Here is a 15169-nt window from a genome sequence, read left to right as displayed (position 1 = left end):
CACTTCCAAAACCGTAATGATTCTCATTTTTAGACAAAGTAGTGTGATTAATTGGGTGAAATGCTTTTCAATAATCCACAAACACACCCCGGGTGCATTGCTCATGCTCAAAAAGTCTAACAAAAGTGCATGTTCTGTAGAGAGGCCCTTCATGAATCCAAGCTGAGTGCTGGTATTTATATGGTGCTTACTGATGAAGGAAGCCATGCGTATATGTATTAGCTTCTCGAAACGTTTTGAAAATACGGGAAGTATGGATATTGGCCTATAATTGGAAAATGTATATTTATCCCTACGTTTGTGTATTGCAGTCACTTTCGCCTCCAGCATTTTTTTTCGGAAAACTTTCTTCAACGAAAGCAGGGCTAAAAATGAATTTAAGAGAGGAGAAGTTACGCCTATAACTTCTTTGACTGGTTTTATTTGCTATCCATCGACATCACGGCAATAAGTATTGTTTAGTTATCTAAACACAGTCACTACCTCAGCTTCTGTGGTAGGAGCTAAGGACGCACTCTCACGCGTCTGAGCCCTAACGAAACGCATGCAGTCTTCGTTCTGGTTGTTGGTGCCACACGGAGATGTAACATAATCATTAAAAGAGGTTGCTAAATTTACACCTGTAATAGCTGTGCCGTCTACGGAGAACAAGTTAAGTTTTTCTCCTAGGCGCTGTCACCAATAAGGCTTTATATGTCAAGTGGGTGACATATATGTGTCAGAAGCTGGTCACATGTCCTTTAACGTAAATAAACCTTTGTAAACGATACCTTGGTGCTAAAGGAGCCAGCTGTCCTTCAAGACGATCTACAACTTGTGAATTGGTACTGTGTTTCCAAAGCCAATAACTGGAAAAAATTAGTTTTACTAAGCACATAACTTTTCAGCCCCAAAAAAAAAACCCCGCAGACTAGGCCACACGACCTGCAATAGCATTCATTTGGTTTCATGGGGCTAGGACACTCCCGTCTTTCTAAAGATTGTTTGCTTTAGGTGAGACCCGAGGTGTACACGAAACACGTGCAGCATAAAAAAAACACCATTGTGTCTATTCCCGAAAATGAACTTTGTCACAGTTGTCACATGACCCCTCTACGTTAATCTTTTTACCACATGAACAATACTGCTGCTGTAGACAACTTGGCAAGTAGTCATGTTGAAAGCAACAAGTCGTGTCATAATGGTTGCACCACATATGCCGTGTTGTGGCGTGACGTTCAAAAGTAAACTGCCCATGGACTGTGATGTGCAGCACATCTGACGTCGTTGCGGATAACGTAGCATGTGGGCGCGAACCTTGTTGCCGCAGAATGCGCCGTACCATACTTCTACGGGACACGTTCACAACGGAGTGGTACAACACATGTTTTGGGAACAAGCTTAGCGCACACATGCTACGTACTTATGCGGGGTTTTATTGCGAAAGCAATACTACTTGCACTTTCACGCCTTTGCCGTGCCGCGGCCGGTGACCACCATCGTGCCGCGGCGGTGACCGCCATTGACCTTCATTTGACCTTGATTGTATTAGATTGGATTAGATTAGATTGGATTGGATTGGATTGGACTGGACTGGACTGGACTGGACTGTATTGGATTGGATTGGATTGGATTAGATTAGATTAGATTGGATTTGATTGAATTGATTGGATTGGATTGGATTGGATTGGTTTGGATTACATTACATTACATTGGATTGTATTGAATTTTGATTGGATTGCATTGGATTGGAGCGGATTGTGTTGAAGTGGATGGCATTGGAGTGTATTGCATTGGATTGGAATGGATTAGTTTGGATTACATTACATTGGATTGGATTGGAGTGGATTGGATTGGATTGCATAGGATTGGAGTGGATTGGATTGTAGTGGATTGCATTGGATAGCATTGCATTGGATTGGATTGATTTGGATTAGATTGGATAACATTACATTGCATTGCATTGGAGTGGATTGGGTTGGATTGCAGTGGATTGGATTGGATTGGAGTGGATAATTGAATTATATTGCAATGGATTGGATGGGATTGGATTGCATCGGTTTGGATTGGATTGGATTGGTTTGGATTGTATAGGAATGGATTGGATTGAATTGTATAACCGATGCATCACCACAAGTCTAACCACAAGCACCACCACCAGCTACACTACCAGCTGTACCATGGCGTAGGTACGGATATTGCTTTCGCAATTACCGGGCTTAACCAAGCTAAGCCAGAGCGAATTTTTTTTCTTGCATGTGCCGTAGCATCGAGGCTGTGTGGGTGAACGAGAGGCAGCAAATCCCGCTGTAGCTACGTTGGGTTTTACCGTCGTGCTATACTTGATCTTGTGAAACGTGGTTAAGGTAATGCGTTTTCAAGGAGTTAAAAAGCTAAATGGGTTAGAAAGTGGGTGAATCCTTCTCAGGTGGTCTCTGCTAATTCTGTAAAGGAAAAGCAAAAGTGGTAAGATGGAAACAAGACCGCCCTCCAACTGGCGGTTGAAACTTGCTGGGCAGGCATTGTTATTCACTAGAAGCCTTCTAAAGAAGAACAAAAAATTTGCAAAAACTGCAATCACGAGTGAAGAAGGAGTAAGCAAAGAAATCAGAACGACTGTATTCGATGAAGACCATTTCCATTTGCGTAGCTTGTATAGCGTTGAGCTTCATTACACATAGAATTTCTGAAGCCATGTTTGACAGAGCTCGGTTATCTGGCGTTCACAAAATCTTGCCAAAAGTTACTTCAGAACTGGAAATGGCCGTGCCTAGTTCTATTTTCACGACTAGCAAGAAGGAAGCTGCGGCAGAAATTCCGCGAGACTGAGGTGATTTTATCCTGCGTCGAGCATATTGTGCGGCAAATTACCGTTACCTATAGCACACTGGAAGGCTGTTAAAGCCCAGCTCCGGTTTTTTTAGCATTCGAGTTTATAATGACCTCACGTTCTTTACAGTTTACTCGCTTTGGCACAAAAGCTAGTTTTTCAAAATTCGAAGTAGAAGTATTCAAAAACAGCAAAAATAGCGAAGCTGAAACCGAGACTGGGTTTCGACCAAACAATGGCGTCACGGCAGACTGTCCTATGACGTCATGGATACCAGCACTAAACCTAGCGTGGGCGCGTTGATTGGCCAAACTGGTGGAAATTTGTTCTAGCTCGAAATTTTGTTTTTCATCTAACACAGATTTAATATCGACGACTGTGCTTCTATCGACGCCCTACGCGCAAGGTTGCCCGTAGATATCTCTCCGACTCAGTTCACGCGCACGAAAACAACACCCCGCTGCAAAATATGGTATAGAGGACCAGAAAACTGCGTAGAAGGTACCATGAAAGTTTCAGTAAATTCACAAGAGCGTGCAGAAACGCAAAGTGCAGCAATTTAATTGAAGGTGACTTGCAACACGCCTTTGATTATTTCACACAAGCTGGTGTGGGCCTCGATATGAGCGGAAGAAAAGTGCTGCTTAATCACGCCAAACGCAGGACACTCTCAGGCGTTTTGTCCAGAATGGAGCCTGACGAGTCTGCAAACCAAATCTCTCCATCCAAGTGATTGCTATGCCTTTCAGCCGTCCAGCCTCTGATGCCAGTTGACTAAAGCTTTCTACAAGTTCCTTCGTCCGTTGCTGACTGTGAAAGAAACCGGCCAAGGACCGGCATCGTCGACACCAACAGCAGGAATGCTCTCAAATGACGTGTAATGCAGAAACAGGTTTTTTTCCGCTCCACCCTAGAGCTCGAAAACTGTAGTTTGATGAATGACGGCGAAAATGACTCCAGCAGCGATTCGCAATAACCTGACTTGACTGAAAGTGTTGGATAGGCTTCCTGTGTTTCCTTCCTCCTAGTTTGTAGTAGTCAGTTCATGTGGTCTACTGCTTGATGTTTTTACTTCTTAGCAATTTTTGTCCACTGTTAAAAGTTGATCGGATTTTTCAGTAATCAAACACTTTCCAATAAACGAATGTCTCGTATCTGCTCAAAAGTCTTGTCGGTGATTTCGCACCCCCAATGTCAGGGTTTCAAACTGACAAAAAATATCGCTGACATAAAGTGCAGGCAGAAAACGAAGTTAATGCCACTGGCGGAAACCTGAAAATTATTTTATTGTCTTGAAAGTACGAGCTTACATGAACAACGATAAACAACACGCTCCAAAAAGAGGGACACAAGTCAAGCCAGTGCACATGCCACGGGAAACGCCAACGGTATATACGGTGCATAGTAGGTCGCACAGTGTCCATTATAGTTGCACACTCAGTAGCCAACGTGATGATATACGTAGCCGAAACAGTTTTCTGCCCCAAACAGCGACAGAAACAGCTTCCACCAAAAGGCAAAGAACTCGAAAATATGTGCTCACGTGAAGTAAAGCAAAAAGTGCAGGGTAAAACATGGCAGCTTTAATCAAAACGTGCTATGTACTTTTTGGCACAGCGTGAAGTTGAGCTAGGTGTTTCATTGCACGTAAAATTATTAGACGAGCGGCATGGTAAGTTAACACGTGCGCTCGAGCTGTCTCCACCTTGTTACAAGTTTTTAAACATAAATTTTATCGTCTATAATTTGTTTTTTCTAGCCCCTAAAACAACAGAGCAGCTTAGCTTAGAAAAAAATGAAAATTGGTTCTGCGAAGAGGAAGTGGAGCTGTAACTATCTCACATATCTCGGTGGACACCCGAACCTAGCCCTAGGGCAGGGGATAAAGGAAGGAGTGAAAGAAGAGAGAGATAAAGAGGTGCCGTAGTGGAGGGCTCCAGAATAATTTTGACCACCTGGGGATCTTTAACGTGCCCTCCCAGTTTGCCTTTTGGCCTCCTTTTTTCGGAGAAGATAAGTGAGCTAGGGAGCGAGAAATCGGTTGTGTTCGGTCGCCACCTTGTTTCCAAAACGCACGTCTTTATGCGTCTTCTACGAGCAGGGAAGGCGTGACAACTGCTGAAAATGCTCAAGAAGGCTGCTGTATACTTGAATAATGAAAAGCAGTAACCATTTTAATGACATTCAGCCGCAAAAAATCTAACTCTTCGTTCAATTACATGCTCAATAACAGCTTAGTCTCTCAGGTGTCTTCTTACATATACCTCTGAGTCCATTTTTCATGTAACTTGTCCTGGTCCACTCATATACAGAAAATAACAGCTAAAGCATCCCGGACCTTATGATACCTAAAACGGAATCTTCATGGAACTCCTGCTACTACCCGTAAGCTCGCCTATCAAACATTTGTTCGTCCGCAACTCGAGTATGCATCATCCATTTGGTCACCTCACTAGGCTTATTTAATTAACTCCCTTGAATCAGTCCAAAATCGTGCTGCGCGTTTCATCTCCAGAAACTATGACCGTCACTCAAGCGTCACAAACATTAAATTATCGCTCTCTCTTTATACCTTGCCATCACGAAGATTAATTGCCCTAGTCTGCTTATTTCACAAGATAGTCTATAGCACTAATCATTCGACTCTCCGTCTTGAGCAACCTCACCGCACCTCGCGCCGTTTAAACAACCATCTCAGCTTCCAACGCCTTTCAGGTAAAACCGTTGCATTCAATTCATCCGCTTTGCCGCAGGCTATTGTTCACTGGAATGGTCTTCCGGAACACATCGTCAATATTCGTGATCCAGCTTCTTTTAGGACCGAAATAACAGCCATTTTTTCTAATTACTGACGCGTCAATAACTATTGCATAATGATGTTCTTATTGTTTTATGGTGAGTACTAACAGTCAGTTGGCATTGTGTAATGATGTTCATAATCATGTCATTTATGCTCCTGTTATTACCCCTATTTATGTCATCCCCCACTCAAACAATACTCCACGCTTGGAGCCTGTGAGGCAACGTGAAGAAATTTTGCCGTAGCTTTAGACTAGCTTGTGTCTTCCAGCTACCATCTTCGTTATTCGGGTACTCCCGGTGAAATAAACAAAAAAGAGGTGATTATGGTGCTGGTGATATATATTTATTTAGAAAGTATACTTGTGGCGGAAGGGCGCCTAGCCACAACGTGTGTCTCATCTACTCAAGATGGAGTTAGAGGCAAATTGCCCATGCATTTCTCCCCAGAGAAACCGAGGATCAGGCACAGGGAATGCTTTGGTCGATGGTTTCCCTGGTGTGTGCTCGGCGGCACCCTTTGCGAGATGGGTGTTCGAACTACTAGGCCACGACTGCTCTATAAGCAAGAAAAGAATTGACAAATACTATAAATGAAAAGATATCATAAATCAAATTCCGAATCCTAAAGTAAAATCCGCTGTGACTATGACCGGAGTTTTAGGCGTCTAATGAGGGAAAGTTCCTTGAAATAAGTTGAATTGAAAGTTATGATCTGCTGCGCTCAGAAACACGCACACCACTTAGAAGACATCACATACGCTATAGCGTTTCCTTCGTGTTGTCCGTATTTCCGAGCGCTGTAGACTTCTTAATGAACAGCGAACTTGCCCAATCAGCTACCCGCTTTGAAAGTGTGTATATAAAGCCAAGAAATAAAAAAAAAATCAACCTCGCGGAACTAAATGACCTCGAAGCTTGCCGTGATGCACACTCGAACGGTGTCATCAAACTAGGACAGTTGACCTGGATCTTATTTTTTCACAGAGTGCATGCGCCACACTCACGCCCCGCACAAACTGTACAAATTAGAGCACCCATGCACAAACTGCGAAGACCTGCACAAACTAGTGCAGAAATTGGGAGTAGGCCTTCCAGTTTTGCTGGTATCTTTTTGCGTATGCTACAGACATAAAACTGGTTTGATTTGGTTTATGGGGTTTTACGCCTCAAAGCGACTAAGGCTATGAGAGACGCCGTAGTGGAGGGCTCCGGAATTTCGACCACCTGGGGTTCTTTAACGTCCACTGACATCGCACAGTACACAGGCCTCTAGAATTTCTCCTCCAAAGAAATTCAACCGCCGCAGTCGGGATCGAACGCGCGTCTTTCGGGTCAGTAGCCGAGCACCATAACCACTGAGCCACTGCGGCGGCACAGATAAAACTGCTTTGCTCGTTGCCGTTCACCCTCGCCTCTGTTCTTGCAGACAAAACTGTTTATGAAGCATTAAGCAATCTTTGATTTGTTGGTAGTTCGTGCACAGGATTCTGCGTATTAACAAATATGCCTGGGCACCATAACCACTGAGCCACTGCGGCGGCACAGATAAAACTGCTTTGCTCGTTGCCGTTCACCCTCGCCTCTGTTCTTGCAGACAAAACTGTTTATGAAGCATTAAGCAATCTTTGATTTGTTGGTAGTTCGTGCACAGGATTCTGCGTATTAACAAATATGCCTGGGCCGTGCCCCACCAGAATTTTTGGGTTTGTGGTTAATTTCGGTTCCCAGGACTCCAGCGCTGTCTTCAAATACTACTGTCTCTATTGCAAGACATTCAGAAAACTTTCTGTTGTCACAACAAACTTTTTCCTAGTATTTTCGGACGCGATTACAGAAATTCTTGGCGTGACTGCAAGATTTGCTGTAGTATTGTACAGCCCCCTGTCGTAACGACACAGCCAGTTCTGTCGAGGCAACAGATAGCTTGGCAATACTGAAAAAAAAACATCTGTTTTTTGGGACATGCTCTGTCCTATATTCCGACTTAGTAAGGTCCCTGAAAACGGCACTGCACTCTATTGGATTTTTGGCAAAATATGTGGTAATTTCAGACGGGCTGAAAATGGCGACCAGGTTTATATCTTCATCGCCACACCGTTCGCCGAGCCTCCGACTGGGATCTGCGATAGAGGATGTCCGAGAGGGTGAAGCTGTGGGAAGAAGACGTTCGGTCTCAAAGAAGCTTCCACCTACATAAATTCCAGCCAAGAACTATTCTTTCGGAATCTTGTGGTAAGTTATAGTTCTGAATGTCACATTTCTGTGGGGTTTAACATTCCGCCAAGCATTTAACTATTACACATGGACAGACTGAAAAGAAATAACACGCCACTGGATTTTAATCTACGAAAGCTAAAAGAGTTTAAATCTGAAAAAAGAAACGTTGTTAGAGCCTGTAAGAAGATCAGGTTTAAGTGCAAGCGGTCTGTAGGAATGGGATAAATATGAATGTCTGATACATGTTTCCTTGATATTTCAAGTATTTAATAAACAATAACCTCTTGGTTAAAGGGTTCGGCGCACTTAAAGGCACTCGTGTGTCTCGGATAGAAGAAGAAATATTACGCAGACACAATTTCTGCAGTGTAAGACCTACTGGCTGCCATCAGCAATGTGTTCAGTATACAGGGTGTTTCACCTAAGTTAATACAAAATTAAAAAAAAATAGGCATTTTGAGTTGCAAGAGCGCTTCTTTCGGCATATCATTATCAGGAGTGCAGGTTATCAGAATACAGCTAAGACCTGCTAACTAGCAGGCCGGTTAACCAATATTGCATAGTTAACTTTTAACTACTGCTTTTGGGCTCCTTAATTATTGAGAGGCGTGTAGCCCAGCGCAAGTAATATCCATATCAGGTTTTGCAATTTCGAGAATGCGGATATCCTCGGCAGTATGGCCCGATAGTTTTGTCCATTTCGACTAGCTACGTGCACTGGAGAGGTTGCTTGCCCTGCAAGCTTCTCGAAAGCGAATCTATTTTGTCGCCATGTAGCCAAAATAACATATTTTGGCTACATGGCGCCAAAATAGATAGGGGGCCAACATGGCCCCCAGTGCCGAGGGTCACCGCATTTTCGAAATACTAAGAACTGATATGGATATTACGCTCGGCTACACGCCTCTTCTTCGAGCGCCTTTTCGGCGCAGCATTGTGAGTGGTGTGGTGCATCAGGATGAAGGTATCATGCGCTATCAGGCTCGCTAACTAATACTGAATAAGCTTACTAACTACTACTGTTAGGCTCTTTAATCATTAAGAGGCGTGAAGACCACCGTAATCAATATTCATATCAATTTTTATAATTTGAAAAACGAGATTACCATCGGCGCTGTGGCCCAATAAATTTTGGTAACATGGCGCAAAAATACATGGGCTTTAGAGAACTTTCCAGGCAAAGAGGCAAAGCAACCTCTCCAGTGCGCGTAACACGAAGAAGAAACTTTGTTGGGGTGACAGCTCTGAGAGAAAGAGCTTTTCGAAATTAAAAAAAAAAACTGATGAGAATATTAACTATGGTGAGGTACACGCCTCTCAATAATTAAAAAGCCTTACACTAATAGGTAAAAAGTTCACTATTCAATATTATTTAAACAGCCAGATAGTTAGCACGCCTTAACTATAGTCTGATGAGCTACATCATTCGCAGTGCTTTACCGAGAAAAGCGCTCTTTTAACTTTTATTTATTTATTTATTTATTTGTTTATTTATAGATACTGCGATCTTGTACAGATCATAGCAGGGTGGGACAAAACAAAATACAAGCATATAAACACACACAAATTCACAACATTTACAGGCACTTTTCAAACAGAAGTAAAGAATTTTGATTAACAGTCTCGCTATTAAGTTTATTCCAATCAGTAATTGTCCTCGGAAAAAAAGAATATTTAAAGCAGTTATTTCGCGCGTTCAAAGGGGTGATTGTTAGTGCATGCCTTTGTCTCGTGTTATAACCTGAGGAGTAAGAAAAATAATTAGAGGTATCAACTTTATAATGTCCTTTTATAAGCTGGAAAAAAAACTTCAGTCGACAAACACGATTGCGCTCAGTGACGGGGGGTAACCCACTTCGCCTCACGAGCTCACTTATAGATGCACGGCCATATGAGTTAAAAACAAATCTAACCACTTTATGCTGTATTCGCTCTAATTTCTGAATGTTTGTTAACGTGAAAGGGTCCCAAATGATTACGGCATATTCTAGTAATGGACGGATGAGAGAATTGTAGGCCAATAGACGAACACTAGATGGGGATGACTTTAGGGAGCGCCTCAAGAAAAATAACTTCCGCATTGAGTTTGCTACTACAGCGTCTATGTGTTTTGACCACGAAAGGTTGTTAGTAATCCATAGGCCCAAATATTTATACTCTGTGACTTCTAATAATGATATGCTGTTAGTACCGTACACATAATGAAGAGGCATTTTCTTGTTTGTAATTTTCATGAACACGGTTTTTTCAAAATTAATGCACATCTGCCATTTGTTGCACCACGCAACCACTTTCGCTAGGTCATTATTTAGACGCACCTGGTCGTCAACTGAAGACACCACTTGATAAAGGATACAGTCATCCGCGTACAGCCTCACGCGAACTGAAAGATCTGCCACAATGTCATTAATAAACAAAAGAAATAAGAGTGGTCCCAAAACAGATCCCTGGGGGACGCCAGACATAACCCGGACACTGCTAGAAGAAATATTGTTCAGAGTGACGAACTGACATCTGTTCGAGAGATAAGCTTTAATCCATGCAAGTATCCTGTCATTTTTAATGTAATAACTTAATTTATGAATTAGTTTGTTATGTGACACCTTATCGAATGCTTTACGGAAATCCATGAATATTGCGTCTGTTTGTTTCCCCTGGTTAATCGACTGAGCAAAGTCATGCACAGTTTCAACTAATTGTGTACTTGTGGAAAACCCGCGCCTGAAACCATGCTGAAAATCGGTAAGTACTTTGTGCTGTTCCAAGAAACTTAATATATGTTTATGAATTATATGTTCTAAAATTTTACATGATGTGGAAGTTAGAGATACGGGTCGGTAATTCTCGATGTGTGCTTTTTTTTCCGGTTTTGTGCAGAGGTTTAATCGCGGCTGTCCTCCAGTCATCCGGTAAAGATCCGTCATGTAAAGATCTGTTGAATATTACTGTCAAGTACTTAGCGCACCACTCCGCATAGCGCTTCAAAAAAGTGTTTGGTACGTTATCGGGACCTGCTGATTTTTTGACATCAAGGTTCAAAAGCAAGTTACAAACACCAGTCTCTGAAATTACAACATCAGATATGGCAGGGAGTGCTGCAGAAAAGTTGGGCAGGCATCCATTATCCTCTGTGAATACTGACTGAAAAAATTTGTTGAACGCAGAACAAACAACAGCCTCATCACGCACAGATTTGCCGTCTACTATGAATTCGTTCGTGGAAGAAGATTTGGGCGTGATTTGGCGCCAGAATCTCTCGGGAGACGTTTTAATGAACGAGGGCAGGAGCGTTCCGTAATACTTTTCTTTGTCGCAAATTATTTTCTGCTTAAGTTCCTCTGAAATTGCTTCCACAATTGGTTTTAATGATGAATTCCTGCCTGATTTCTTTTTTAACCTTTTAAGCCTTCGTTGCAAGCGTAACGTCTCCCGAGAAATCCAAGGATTGCGGTACACAGACTTTTTTGCAATTTTGGGAACGAAACGGGCAATACAATGGGAGACGATCATTTTAAAAGTAAGCCATAGGTCATTCACACTATCAGTGCTATTCCTAAAATTCTCATAACATGAATCAAGCATGTCCAGAATAGATTCGTCTTCCGCACGCGAAAAATTGGGAAAAAATTGCACGCTAGTTTGACGATCTGGGTACACATTTGACAAGCTCAGCAGCACAGCTTTGTGATCGGATATTCCGTTTGTGACTTCACAGGCTACCAAATTGCGGATGGCACCACTGACAAAAAATAGATCAAGAATTGATCCCGCGGCTCCTTGCATTCTCGTAAAATTATTTACTACTTGCAGCAGGTCAAATGTGAACACAATGTCGAGCATTACAGTATCAGCATTATGGGCAGAGAGTGATGAAAAGGTGTGCCAGTCAATATTAGGCAAGTTGAAATCACCAGCCAGTATTACTCTATCATCTCTTTTTACATGGCATTGTAAATATGCTCTTAAGTTTTCCAAGACCGCAACAGAAGAGTTGGGAGGCCTGTAAAAAACACCAAGAACAAAGCGAACCCTGTTGATGTATGTTTTGCAAAATATGGCTTCAATGCCTTGAGCATCAGGCATCCTGAAAAGTTGCAATGATGATTTCATTAAAATTGCCACTCCTCCACCTCTTCTGTCACGGTCACTACGAAAAACCTTATAATCTTTAGGTACAAATTCACTGTCAAATATTTCATTGCTTAGCCAGGTCTCGGTAAGCATGGCAACGTCCGCGTCATGTGAGAACAGCATGCCTTCGAGTTCTGCAGCTTTGTTTACGACGCTGCGACAGTTTATGTTAAGAATTTTGAAAACCAGACTGTTCCCTTGTTGGTGTCACTTTTGGTTCCTCGGGATTTTATACCGAGTGTTTCTTGCATTATCCCATCCGAACATGTTACCGTCGATGCTAAGCTTGTCAAACACCAGCTTAACCTTGGCACCATTGCTCTTTTCCCGAGATGCGCTTTCCCATAACTTTTTTCTGACGTCACGAATTCTTTTTGAGAAGTCTTCACTAACCGAAAAATCTGTGCCTTTCAACTTCGGGCATGCCTTCATTATTGAAGCCTTTTCTCGGTAGTCACTCAATTTTATGATGACAGGGCGATTCTTTGTTGATTTCATACCTATTCTGTGGCACCTTTCTATACTTTTTATTGCCACTCCTAACTTCTCGTCAAAAATTTCCCTTGTTATTTTCTCCCTAAGCTCTGCTTCTGATTCTTCATTCTCTTCTTTTATTCCGAAAATAAGTAGGTTGTTCCTACGGCTCCTGTTTTCCAGGTCGTCTGTTTTATTTAACAGGTATGTAATGGTGCCTTCCATTTTAGTTACAGTCGACTTCAGGTCCTGTAATTCCGTTTTTAAAGTATTGATCGTTGCTACCTCATTTTCAAGATTTTTAATCCTATCTGTCAAGCCATCTATCTTTTCTTCAAAAGAACCCTGTTTTGCCAGAATGTCGTTCACAGACGACGCCAGGGTGCTTTGGCCCAAGAGTAGCTGCTGCAGCATTTCCTTTTCTGTCATATCTGGGCCTGGATTTGATTCTATGTCACCACATTTTAACAGATCGTCTTGGAAAGAATAAACGTAAGACAAAGCATTTTTTATACACAGTGGGCAGGGCAGCAGCAACAGAAAGCGGTTATCGCTACGATAGCAACTGGCAGATAAATAGTTACCAACCTGCGCAATGAAGCAAAATGGGTTCCTGAGCATTGTGCTCGATGTGCTGCTGCCGAGCCCACTGGATGCCGGCGGCGATGAGGAGCTTCTTATATAGGCGTCGATACCCTCGTGATGTGACGTTCCCAGTGATGGCGCAGTCGCAGAAACGGTGGTGATAGGCACGCTGGGGTGGTTAATCAAGCAAAGGGTGGCACGTGCTGGAGTCTCGAAGCAAACGTCACTTGATTGATATGAAGGCACTTCGAAGAAATCATAACCGATGCATGATGGTTGTACGGGCAGCAAGACGGCCAAAACCTGCGCAATGAAGCAAAATGGGTTCCTGAGCATTGTGCTCGATGTGCTGCTGCCGAGCCCACTGGATGCCGGCGGCGATGAGGAGCTTCTTATATAGGCGTCGATACCCTCGTGATGTGACGTTCCCAGTGATGGCGCAGTCGCAGAAACGGTGGTGATAGGCACGCTGGGGTGGTTAATCAAGCAAAGGGTGGCACGTGCTGGAGTCTCGAAGCAAACGTCACTTGATTGATATGAAGGCACTTCGAAGAAATCATAACCGATGCATGATGGTTGTACGGGCAGCAAGACGGCCAAAACCTGCGCAATGAAGCAAAATGGGTTCCTGAGCATTGTGCTCGATGTGCTGCTGCCGAGCCCACTGGATGCCGGCGGCGATGAGGAGCTTCTTATATAGGCGTCGATACCCTCGTGATGTGACGTTCCCAGTGATGGCGCAGTCGCAGAAACGGTGGTGATAGGCACGCTGGGGTGGTTAATCAAGCAAAGGGTGGCACGTGCTGGAGTCTCGAAGCAAACGTCACTTGATTGATATGAAGGCACTTCGAAGAAATCATAACCGATGCATGATGGTTGTACGGGCAGCAAGACGGCCAAAACCTGCGCAATGAAGCAAAATGGGTTCCTGAGCATTGTGCTCGATGTGCTGCTGCCGAGCCCACTCTGCTGCCTATTTTTAAGAATTGTGTGAAGTCAGGTGACACACCCTGTATACGTTGGGTTGACTGTACTGGATAAGATAATGAATCAGAATTATATGCGTTCATAGACCGCAGCAGCACGATCAACGCCTGGTCGACAGTATTTTAATGTTTAAAATGCAACTCACGGAGCATGCCCGGAGTGATATTTAGGTGAGTTTACTACGTATATTACATCTCTAGAAATTCTGAGGAGTGCTTTGAGGAACTCTTTAGCCTCATTTCTGACCAACGCGGAATAAACCTGCCCTAAACATTTTTAATACTAAAATATTACATACCACTGGAAGCTGCGACTTCAAAGCTTTTTGTCCAGAGAGAGTTTTGAAGATATTTTGTTGCCGTGATGCTGCCCTTCTATCGTAGACCAGAGACGATAATGTTGTATGCCAGGTTTGACAGTGCGCTGCATTTGAAGAATTTTGATGTTAAGGTTCGTGTTTTACTCGTACTTTAGCCACGAAGCAGTATTTAATGAGTTCACTTGTTCGAGTGAAAGTTTTGCGAATCATGTCTTGAAGCAAATCCTTTCCTTAAGATTTCATATGACACCCAGCCCACTGATTGGATTTGCCTAATCTCTCGCACCTTCCCTTACTTTCTCATTGTGTCAATGAGAGATCGTGCGTTTCATGTGGTCTGCGTAGCTCTCGATGGCAGCGGTAAAAATGTCTCCCTACATATGGTCTATAGGCAAGCCTTGGTGTTCTGCAGAACGGAGCGGCATATACAACACTCTTATGAGATTGATATCCAGCACACAACCATCCTGTGAATCTCAGCACGGGCAGATTTTTAAACATTCCTCGAGGGCATGTTGAGCGAAATCGATGAACGCAGGTCTGTCATAGCTCATATATCTTGGATGTTAGAAAACAGCTCCCAAATAAGCAGCCAGTCTGATAGAGCTCTGCCAGTAGCCGGAACAGTGGGCGCATTACGGGAATGAACGAAGGAGACAAAACGACTGCTGAGTAACTGGAAATTTGTTTGGCAGTCAGGACTAATTTCTTTACACTATCGCACTATATCACACTTCGCTATATTCACACTACCAATCAGGTGATAGAGAAACGCGCAGAATATAACCACCCCCTATATGTATCCTTCGTTGATTGCGAGAGAGCATTTGACTCAGTGGAAACCT

Source organism: Amblyomma mixtum, chromosome 9 (genome assembly GCF_055824585.1).
Source record: "Amblyomma mixtum isolate Tamu chromosome 9, ASM5582458v1, whole genome shotgun sequence".
In the NCBI taxonomy this organism is placed as follows: domain Eukaryota; kingdom Metazoa; phylum Arthropoda; class Arachnida; order Ixodida; family Ixodidae; genus Amblyomma; species Amblyomma mixtum.
This window is presented reverse-complemented; position numbering follows the sequence as displayed.